The sequence below is a fragment of the Rutidosis leptorrhynchoides genome, chromosome 9 (assembly GCF_046630445.1).
Source record: "Rutidosis leptorrhynchoides isolate AG116_Rl617_1_P2 chromosome 9, CSIRO_AGI_Rlap_v1, whole genome shotgun sequence".
NCBI lineage: Eukaryota > Viridiplantae > Streptophyta > Magnoliopsida > Asterales > Asteraceae > Rutidosis > Rutidosis leptorrhynchoides.
In genome coordinates, this window is record NC_092341.1 from 340,371,319 (window position 1) to 340,383,507 (window position 12,189).

A 12,189-nucleotide genomic window follows, 5' to 3' on the forward strand; every position below is an offset into this window, starting at 1 on the left:
CTAACCCTTACACAAAATCAAAGTAAGGAAATTAAAGTTAGAGCATACCACTACAACCAAAACGAAGCTAGAGATGAGATGAACAACTTTAATGCCTGAACTTTATCCCAAAACAAGCTCCTTCCTCTTGGATTTAAGCTCTCTCACTCAAGAAATCACAATCTCTCTCTAAATTAAAGTGAAGAAGATAAGGTTGTTGAAAATGGAGTGAATGATACTCCACAAACTGACCAACTGCCTTTAATTCCTCCACAAGTGCAATTACCAAAATGCCCATCAAAATATCTGATTAAAAAGGGCTGAACCCGGCTACAGTAAAGGGTGCGCGGCGCGCTCCCTTTGATGTGCGTGGCGCGCACTAAGCTCAGATCACTCTTTGACTTCTGTTTAACTGCACAATCATTCCCACACTTTATGTACTCTATTTACTCTGCTGTACAATGAAGATTAGGGTCTTACAACTCTCCCCCACTTGAATCGGAGCGCGTCCTCGTGATCCAAGCGGCATGACAAGAGGGAAGATAAACCAACACGAATTCTTCGGGCTCCTAAGTAAACTCGGAAACCTTACTACGACGCCATTGAACTTTAAAAGTCCTAACCTCTTTATGTCTCAACCTTTTGACCTTCTCATCGAGTATGGCAATCGGCTCCTCAATATACTCTAACTTATTGTTTAGCTCGATTTCGTCCAAAGGCACCCATGATGAATCATCCGCAAGACACTTACGGAGATGGGAAACATGAAATGTATTATGGATCCCCGCAAGCTCTTCGGGTAATTCCAAACGATACGCGACTTCACCAACACGAGCTAAAACCTTAAATGGCCCAATAAACCGAGGAGCTAACTTTCTCCGTTTTCGAAACCGAATAATACCTTTCCATGGCGAAACTTTAAGCATCACTTTGTCGCCCTCTTGGAACTTAATCATTCATCTACGCTTGTCGGCATACGACTTTTGTCTATCTTGCGCCTTTTTCAAATGATCTCGAATTATATCGATCTTGCTATTCGTTTCTAAAACCAAATCGGTACTCCCTATTTCCTTTTGACCCACTTCACCCCAACAAATTGGAGTTCGACACCTTCATCCATAAAGCATCTCATAAGGTGGCATCCTGATACTAGTATGATAACTATTATTGTACGAGAATTCCACCAAAGGCAAGTGCTCATCCCAACTACCACCAAAATCAATAATACACGCCCGTAACATATCCTCCAAAGTTTGAATCGTACGTTTGGTTTGGCCGTCCGTTTGAGGATGATACGCCGTGCTCAATTTCAATTGCGTACCCATATCTTCATGAAACTTTTCCCAAAACCGAGATGTAAAACGGGTATCTCGATCCGAAATAATAGATATAGGAACACCGTGTGGAGAGATGACTTCCTTGATAAACAACTTAGCCAAGGTCTCCGACGATATCGCTTCCCGAATGGGAAGAAACACAGAACTTTTCGTCAATCGATCACCTATCACCCAAATTGAATCAAATTGGGTTCTCGCCGTTTTAGGTAACTTTGAGATGAAATCCATGGTAATGTGCTCAAATTTCCACTTCGGGATTTCTAACGGTTGTAACTTACCATACGAATTTTGGTGCTCGGCCTTAACTTGTAAACACGTGACGCATTGCTCAACGTACTTTACAACATCACGTTTCATGCCCGGCCACCAATAATCTTTCTTTAAGTCAAGATACATTTTCGTCGCGCTCGGATGAATGGAATACTTTGACCTATGTGCTTCGTCAAGTAGCACTTGTCGATAATCACCCATCTTCGGCACCCACAATCTTCCTTGAAAAGACAACAAACCACGCGAACCCATAGTAATGAATTCCGATTGCCTCACAATTCGTTCTGCATGCTTGTTGTGAACGTAAGCCTCTATTTGAATCACACCAAGTTTTTCAAGAAAATCGTTAGTAATAATCATACGTAACAATCCTAATCGTAACGCTGGGTGATGACTCTTTCGACTTAACGCATCCGCGACCACATTCGCCTTGCCCGGATGATAAAGTATTTCACAATCATAATCTTTCACCACATCCATCCACCTACGTTGACGATAATTCAAGTCTCGTTGATTAAAGAGATGTTTCAAACTCTTATGATCCGAATAAATCGTACTCTTGACACCATACAAGTAATGGCACCAAATTTTCAACGCATGCACAACCGCCGCCAACTCAAGATCATGAGTCGGATATCTCGTTTCGTGTTCCTTTAATTGACGAGAGGCGTAAGCAATGACTTTACCCTTTTGCATAAGAACACACCCGAGCCCGTTTAGCGAAGCATCACAATAAACCGTCATGTCCTCCACCCCCTCCGGCAATACGAACACCGGAGCTTGACACAACTTCTCCTTTAACAATTGAAAAGCAATCTCTTGCTCATTCTTCCAATTAAATCTCGCGTTTTCCTCGTCAATTTCGTCAACGAAGAAGCGATCTTAGAAAAGTCTTGGATAAACCGACGATAATAACAGGCCAATCCGAGAAAACTTCGAACCTCCGTAGGCGTAGTCGGTTGTCTCCAACTCTTCACCGTCTCTATCTTCCCTGGATCTACTTGAATACCGTCTTTGTTCACAATGTAGCCAAGGAATTGAACCTCCCTTAGCCAAAATTCACATTTGGAGAACTTAGCATATAACTTCTCCTTTCGTAACATCTTCAATACTTCACGCAAATGTCGTTCTTGTTCGTTCGTACTTTTCGAGTAGACTAGTATGTCGTCAATGAACACAATCACCAACTTGTCCAACATAGGTTGGCACACTTGGTTCATAAGGTCCATGAATGCCGCCGGTGCATTCGTAAGACCAAAAGGCATAACTACAAACTCAAAATGCCCATAACGCGTTCGAAAAGCCGTTTTCTCGAAATCTTCCTCACGGACCCGCATTTGGTGATAGCCGGACCGTAGGTCAATCTTTGAGAAATACGTCGCACCTTGGAGTTGGTCAAACAAATCGTCAATCCGAGGCAAAGGATAACGATTCTTGATCGTCACTTTATTCACCTCCCGGTAATCGATGCACATCCGCATACTACCATCCTTCTTCTTCACAAATAAAATCGGAGCGCCCCATGGCGAAGCACTCGGTCGGATAAAACCCTTTTCAAGCAACTCTTGGATTTGATTTAACAATTCTTGCATTTCCGTCGGCGCTAAACGATAAGTAGTTTTAGCAATGGGAGTAGCTCCCGGAACCAACTCAATGCGAAATTCAACTTGTCTTTCCGCCGGAACACCCGGTAACTCGTCCGGAAAAACGTCTTCGAATTCACTAACCACCGGAATTTCACGAATGGGTGGTGACTCATCACGAGTATCAACAACATGGGCAAGAAAGGCCATGCCACCACTATCGAGGAGACGAAGTGCCCGTGCAAAAGTGCATATCGGCACAAGTCTTCTACGCTTATCACCGTGAATAATTATCTCTCCCCCACTTGGGGCCTTTACACGAATAAATTTTTCATGGCATGCAATATCGGCTCTATTATAATCGAGCCAATCCATACCAACAATGATATCGAAATCGCCCAAAGTCATCGGGATAAGATCAATCTTAAAGTTTTCGGCACCAAAAACGACATCACAATTTTTACACACATCAATCACTAGCGCCGTCTTGCCATCCGCTATTTCAACTTCTACCAGACGACTCAACTTAACTAGCAGTTTATTTAACTTAGGCACGAATCTTGGAGAAACAAACGATAAATTGGCACCACTATCAAATAGGATTCGTGCCGGATTAGAGTTAACCATGAAAGTACCTGAGACAACTTCGTTCGATTGTTTGGCTTCATCATTGGTCATCAAATAATTCCGACCCCTAGCCGTACCCGCCGCCTTTTCTAACCGCTTAACATTATCATTGCGCAACTTGGGACACTCGGGCCTCTTGTGCCCTTCTTTACCACAATTGAAACAAGTAAATTTGGGTGTGGAAGGTGAGTTGGGGCAATCACGAGAGATGTGACCTTTTTGCCCACAAGTATAGCAAGTGGGTACATGACCACCGGAGCCACCTTTCTTCACACTATTAACACTTTCAGAGCCCTTCTTGTTCTTTTTGTTGGAAAAGCTTGATTGACACGAATTCTCGAACTTCCTCTTTCTAAAAGTAAAACTACTCTTTCTCAACACAAGCGCTTCAAAACCCTTCGCCATATTGAACAATTCATCAAAGCTCTTCACCACGTTCACACTAATTTTCTCTTGATAGTTATCATTCAAGATTCGATAGAAATCTTCTTTCAACATTTTATCATTCCCGATATACTCCGGGCAAAATTGGGTCTTGGACAAAAACACGGATTTGAGAGTGTTCAAATCCATCGACCCTTGCCTCAAAGAACGTAGTTCATCCTTAAGCCTTGTAAGATTGGCCGAAGTTCAGTATTCATCGAAAAACTCCACCTTGAATTCATCCCATGTGAACTCCATGCATTGTTCTTCGCCATAAAGTCGGATCTTCGCGTCCCACCACAATTTAGCATCACCTCTTAACATGCTACAACCATATCTCATCTTTTTATCAAGAGGGCATTCACACAGGGTCCCGTTTACCATCGAAGGTGGGAGGTTGAGAGTCCTTGAAATTCTTATAGAAGAAGTCCCGTCTCCCCACAGTATCCTCTTGAAGAACGGCCTTCACTTGCTCCTTGACTACATTGACTAATTGCTCGTCAATCGTATCTAGAAACATTTTCTTAACATCCTCGAGGAACTCCGCCTTTTGACGTTTAAAGATGGCCTCAACTTTGGCCGTGAACTCAACGTCCTCACTCGTACTTCCATCATTGGTGTCGTGTCCATTTCTCATCTTCATTCTATAAAACGGAAAAGATTTAAACAACGAAACGAAAGGACTTAACACATATGTATATACATATACACCACACTACTCCATCTTGCTCGACAATCGTCGTACATTACTTGTTTGACACGATTTGCATCCGTAACAATGGTAGTTAATCATTGTTACGCGAGCACCTCGCATTAACTTGCTAGTACAACGACTATCTCGCTTGATGATTGCTAAACACAACACAAAACAGCTAGTGCAAGGTTAATTCACATAAACACTAGCACTAGCAATTCCCGTTCCGACCCAAACTCCTACAAGTCCCGCATAACGCGCACACACAAGAAAGTCTAAGTCTAGGCACCTATCTCAAGTCGCCTAAATCCCTTAGACCATGCTCTGATACCACTTGTAACAACCCAACCAATAACCGACCCAAAACAGTCCCAAAAAAAATTAAAAACTGCTGTACATGGGAGTGCGCGGCGCGCTCCCCTTGTAGTACGCGGCGCGCACAACTCCATCCAGGTTCTGTCCGGACTGATTTTTACACGTAAAAAGATCTCGCACTTCCCGACATAATTAGACCAAACGATTTTCACAACATGTTTATATATGTAAAACTAACACGAATCAAACATAAAAATGAGTTTTACAACGCGAGGCCCACAATGCCCAAAATACGTGTTTCATACAAATCATGAGTTTCGACCACAAAAAGTTTAAATGCCAAACGACTCTACGAGTGTGACAACCCGTAAATTTCCGGCAAAATTTAAACAAAAATCTTTATATGATTTTATTTAACCTCGAATAATTCCGACGATTCACGAACAATTATTTGTAAATAATTACGCATTAATTTGATATATTAATATTATTATTATTAATATCCTTTTTAAACAAGATATCAATAATTAATATCTTTATTATCAGTATTGTTATTATGAATAAAAAAATATTGACAAATATTCTTGGAAAAGTAGTAAATCAATTTGTTTATTTTAAAAATATATATATATAAAAAATCCTTAAAATAAATGATTTTTTTAATAAAATAAATAAATAAATAAATAAATTACTTTTTAATTAAAAATTATAATGGAAAACTACTTTTATTATTTTATTTTGTGCATTATCCCATGACCTAACATTTAATACTTTTGAATTTTAAAATCCCATTAAAAATTAAAATATTTCTTTTTCTTTTAATTATTTTATTCTTTTTACCTAATTTTTTTCAAGTATAAATACCCCTCATTTCTCATTCAAACTCACACCAAAATTTCTCTCATTCTCTCTTTGAAGAATTACTACTAGTAAGTATTCTTTTCTTACTTTTTACTTTTTACTTTTTACTTTTTACTTTTTACTATTTACTTCAGTTTATTATTTTTTTTACCGAAACATGTAAATAATGTTATAAATTATATGCAATTAAAATTAAAATAAATAACATGTTATAATTAGTAATATATGTTACCAAAAATTATAAAAGTATTTTTATGAATTAATATATTGGAGTTATAATTAAAATCGAATTAATGAATATATATGTATATACGCACCTAACGTGAAGGTTATAATTAAAGATAGCGTACAAAGACTACAAACATCACCGCTACTTGTGGCCTGGGGTGATCCTTGTTACCATTATGGGACGCTTGTGGATCTCGAATGCCAAGACTTAGATTCTGGTCAAGAGATCCTGGGCCGCTCGGTAACAATAGATCATTCGAGTGACTTGCATGTTAGCGACGAAGTTTGGGCGAGATTGTACAACATCTTTATTAAGAATTATAACCTGAACATTCTTAAACTAGAAGCTTACTATAAGTGGAAGTTTTTCATAAATAGTAGGTTTTCAAAAATAGAAACTTTTGAGAAATAGGAACTTTTCTCGAAAACCGTCACGGTCAATATAGTTGCTATATTAATAAACATACTTTATGTCAAGTTAGACATTAACTAATCAAACGTTATACCTCAAGGTTGATATCCAGATCACCTACTTGCTTTACTTTCCTTCTTGCGTGGAATACTTCAACTGATATTTAATGTGAGTTCATCTGCTCCCTTTTTATATATTTTTGGGCTGAGAATACATGCGCAACTTTTATAACTGTTTTACACGTATCAACTATTAAACTGTGATATGTCGGGCTATGACCAGCAAGTCCCCAACCGACAAGTATAAACGATAACTTGTACGGGGCAAACTTGAAAGTCTAGTCTAAATATCAGTACCAACTATTAAACTGTGATATGTTGGGCTATGACCAGCAAGTCCCCAACCGACAAGTATAAACGATAACTTGTACGGGGTAAACTTGAAAGTCTAGTCTAAATATCAGTACCAACTGTTAAACTATGCTATACCCGGCTATGTCCGACTAAGTCCCTACAGTGATATTTTTAATTGCTGCGGCATTCTTAATTATTAGGGATAGGCCTATCGGGAGTAACGTCCCCGATACATTTGACTAAGTCTTTGTATTACTTGATAATGAAATTAAACGACAAGGACAGAACAACTTGTCACGGGGAAAACAACGTTTAGTCTAAATATCATGCACTGGCATAACTTTTTGATCCTGCGGGAGATCAACTTGACTGGATCTGAGTGATCTACTTATGAAAACAAATCTTGTGGTCTAACACTATTAATGAAATCATTATTTATGACAAACTTATGAACTCACTCAACCTCGTGTTGACTTTTTAAGCATGTTTATTCTCAGGTACTTAAATATTGCTTCCGCTGTATATCTACTGCTTTGATGATGATTGCTTGCTATGCTTGGAGTCTTCATTACATATCATATCAATTAAAGACATAGTTATCTTTCGCTGCAAAACTCAACAAAACGTCTCATGTAGAGTCGTTCTCGTTTATACAACTGTGATTTGATATAATTAGTCACAATTACCCCAGTCCCTATTTGTGTAGTGACCCGAACTTTTCCATGTTTATATATATTAATTGAGATTGATATTTACATGATTAAATGTTTCCAACATGTTAAGCAATCAAACTTGTTAAGACTTGATTAATTGAAATAGGTTTCATATAGACAATTGACCACCCAAGTTGACCGGTGATTCACGAACGTTAAAACTTGTAAAAACTATATGATGACATATATATGGTTATATATATAGTTAACATGATATTATGATAAGTAAACATATCATTAATTATATTAACAATGAACTACATATGTAAAAACAAGACTACTAACTTAATGATTTTGAAACGAGACATATATGTAACGATTATCGTTGTAACGACATTTAATGTATATATATCATATTAAGAGATATTCATACATCATAATATCATGATAATATAATAATTTAAAATCTCTTTTGATATTATAAACATTGGGTTAACAACATTTAACAAGATCGTTAACCTAAAGGTTTCAAAACAACATTTACATGTAACGACTAACGATGACTTAACGACTCAGTTAAAATGTATATACATGTAGTGTTTTAATATGTATTCATACACTTTTGAAAGACTTCAAGACACTTATCAAAATACTTCTACTTAACAAAAATGCTTACAATTACATCCTCGTTCAGTTTCATCAACAATCCTACTCGTATGCACCCGTATTCGTACTCGTACAATACACAGCTTTTAGATGTATGTACTATTGGTATATACACTCCAATGTGAAAGGACCCGTTCATATACATTATAAACGATTCACAATAGTTGATTACATTGCGAGGTATTTGACCTCTATATGATACATTTTACAAACATTGCATTCGTTTTTAAAAGACAATCTTTCTTTACATCGAAAATTGACAGGCATGCATACCATTTCATAATATCCACTATCTAACTATAAATTGATTTAATAATAATCTTTGATGAACTCAATGACTCGAATGCAACGTTCTTCGAAATATGCTATGAAAGACTCCAAGTAATATCTTTAAAATGAGCAAATGCACAGCGGAAGATTTCTTTAACACCTGAGAATAAACATGCTTTAAAGTGTCAACCAAAAGGTTGGTGAGTTCATTAGTTTATCAAAATCATTTATTTCCATCATTTTAATAGACCACAAGAATTTCATTTACAGTTCTCATAAATATACGTCCCATGCATAGAGACAAAAATAATCATTCATATGGTGAACACCTGGTAACCGACATTAACAATATGCATATAAGAATATCCCCTATCATTCCGGGATCCTCCTTCGGACATGATATAAATTTCGAAGTACTAAAGCATCCGGTACTTTGGATGGGGTTTGTTAGGCCCAATAGATCTATCTTTAGGATTCGCGTCAATTAGGGTGTCTGTTCCCTAATTCTTAGATTACCAGACTTTAATAAAAAGGGGCATATTCGATTTCGATAATTCAACCATAGAATGTAGTTTCAATTACTTGTGTCTATTTCGTCAAACATTTATAAAAGCGCATGCATTCTCAGTCCCAAAAATATAAAGGATAAAAAGGCAAATGAAACTCACCATACTGTATTTTGTAGTAAAAATACATATAACGTCATTGAACAAGTGCAAGGTTGGCCTCGGATTCACGAACCTATATTAATTATATATATTTATATGTTGGTCAATATTTGTATAGCAATTTAGGTCAGGTCATAGTGTAATCCTATCCTATAGCTCGAGTCTGACTCTACAGTATAGTAACATGTTATATTACTCATGCTCAATTAAGATTCTAGTAAAAGGTGACGTGTGAAACAACGTAACACAAATGGTTTCATAATCATAAAATAGTATTTTAGGTTTTTTTTTTATAGAGAAAATCAACACAAAAAGTTAACTGAAAAGTTAACAGGAAAAGTCAAAGTTCAAAGTCAAAAGTCAAAGGTTAAAGTCAAAAGTCAAAGGTCAAAGTAAAAATGTGGTCGCATACAAATATATAATAACTTATACAAAAATGGTTTTCGGTCAAACATGACTAAACGGGCCACTTCAGCTATTTTTAGAAAAATTATCGGAACTCCGATTGATAAACGGCCAAAGATAAAAGTTACACATTACCAAAAAGATTAAGCATAAATATTACAGAAGTAAACTAAACCTAGACAACTCGTAGTTGCCAACGCGTTTTCGGCGTTTCAAAGTTAATTTTTCAGCTTTAATAAATTTACAAAAGTGACCGAGTAGCCTACTTTGGAGATTTTTAGAAAATTCCTCAAAACTCGTATTGACAAACGGTCAAAGCCTGCAAATTCTCATTACCACAAAGATATAACATGATTTTTAGCAAGAGTAAACACATATCAGGCTGACCATGACAACTGATACAAAACTGACATTTTTAAATAAAAAAGTTTCAGCTCTTTTTAGAATTTTAAAATGTGACCAAACCGTCAACTTTGATGATTTTTAGAAAAATCGTCGAGACTCGAATTGACAAACGGCTAGAGTCGTTTGTTAGACCTTACAGCAAAGAATTCAGTGGTATTTTTTTTATATATGAAACAACGCAGATCAGCGAGAATTTCAGTTCCCGTTTCGACATTTCATCAAAATTTGCAAAACTTCTTTTGTCCATAACTTGACAACCGTTCAACGAAACGAGACGTGCTTTATATGAAAATTCATCTACTCGACGAGTAGAATCCAAATAACCACTTTTTATAACCCAGAAAATTAGTTCACTAATTATCATCAGCAATTTTAATTACGAAATTAATTATGCAATTTGTTTATTTCATAACTTTCTAACCGTTACTTGGATTCAAGTGATTCTTAAACCAAAATTCAACTATTTTTCGCTAGCTTTCCAATGACATGCATATCTTATACCTTATCTCAATCGTATATGTAACTAATTCAGGAATCAACATAACCTATCTAATGGCAATATCAAAAGTACAAGCATGTATAATCCTATATACTCGAGCACTAGTTAGGGATACACTATTAGTATGTAAAAATTAAATTATGAGTACTCACATATCAATATTGAGATTCAATATTGCAGGAAAGGTACGTAAATGCAACGGAGATGATAAACACTATATTGACCTCACGAGCATACCCATGAACCATACTCAATCACCTCCGTAGCTATAACCCATAATTTCCTTAATCCTATCCCACTCGAAAAAACAACTTCGAAATCACTCGGACAGTACTCTGTCGTAATATTTTATGTATACTAATAATATCTTGAGATAATACGGAGTAAATATATATATGTAAATCGATTGAGAGAGTTTAGAGAAAACTATTTTCAAGTTTCTATGAAATAATGAAACCTATTGAATTCTATTTATAATAGATTTTTGAATTATTAAAGTGAATTATTAAAGTATGAATTATTAAAGTGAATTATTAAAGTATGAATTATTAAAGTGAATTATTAAAGTATGAATTATTAAAGTGAATTATTAAAGTATGAATTATTAAAGTGAATTATTAAAGTATGAATTATTAAAGTTAAAGTAAAGTAAAAATAAAGTAAAGGTAAAGTTTAAGTATAGTAAAAGTATAAAACTATGTACGTATAATACGCGTATAAATATATATAATATTAATTTAAATCGTTATATATATTTAATAAAATAAAATATAAATATCATTATCTTTATCATACTAGTTAAGTAATGAGTTGTCAAAAGTGGTTCTAGATATTTATAAAAGTTATATACCTTTTAATAATAAAGTTCTTTTTAAACTGAAAACGTTTTTGTACGTTTGAAACTAAATAGATCAATCGAGTCTTTATGAGATTCAATCTTCCACTATCCTTTGTCTAGTTCTCAATGATTGACAATTTGTTCATATTTATAAATCACTTTACCATTTTCCGAATATTGTTAAAATGAAAAGATTTCTCAAATCAGCGTGGGCCTTTCAACAGAGACTTGTAATCATAATTCAATATATCTGATAATTCAATCATTTGATCTTATCTTCTAATTCCATTGATAAACATTTTGAAACAGATACAATCATATAAAGTATTTAATCTAATATTTTGTTTACGTTTCAAGTTATAATATATATACACATATACATATATAATCATATTCGTTTAATGGTTCGTGAATCGTTGGAACTTGGTCGAGGTTGAATGAATGTATGAACATAGTTTAAAATTCTTGAAATTTAACTTAACAAATATTGCTTATCGTGTCGAAAACATATAAAGATTAAAGTTTAAATTTGGTTGGAAATTTCCGGGTTGTCACAGTACCTACCCGTTAAAGAAATTTCGTCCCGAAATTTGAGTGGAAAGGTCGTGAATGATAATAAGTATGTTTTCATGATGCATACGGGCTGAAAATTAGAGTTTTATCATCAGCGAATAATTTGGATAAACAATCCATTTATATGAAG

At 35.4% G+C, this 12,189-nt stretch overlaps 1 protein-coding gene across 1 annotated transcript in view; it reads right to left on the reverse strand.

The window, feature by feature from the left end:
* The window catches only part of LOC139869116 (ferric reduction oxidase 2-like), a 49,658-nt gene that overhangs the window by 17,893 nt on the left and 19,576 nt on the right, over window positions 1-12,189 (reverse strand). The gene's annotated exons all lie outside the window — the stretch shown is intronic.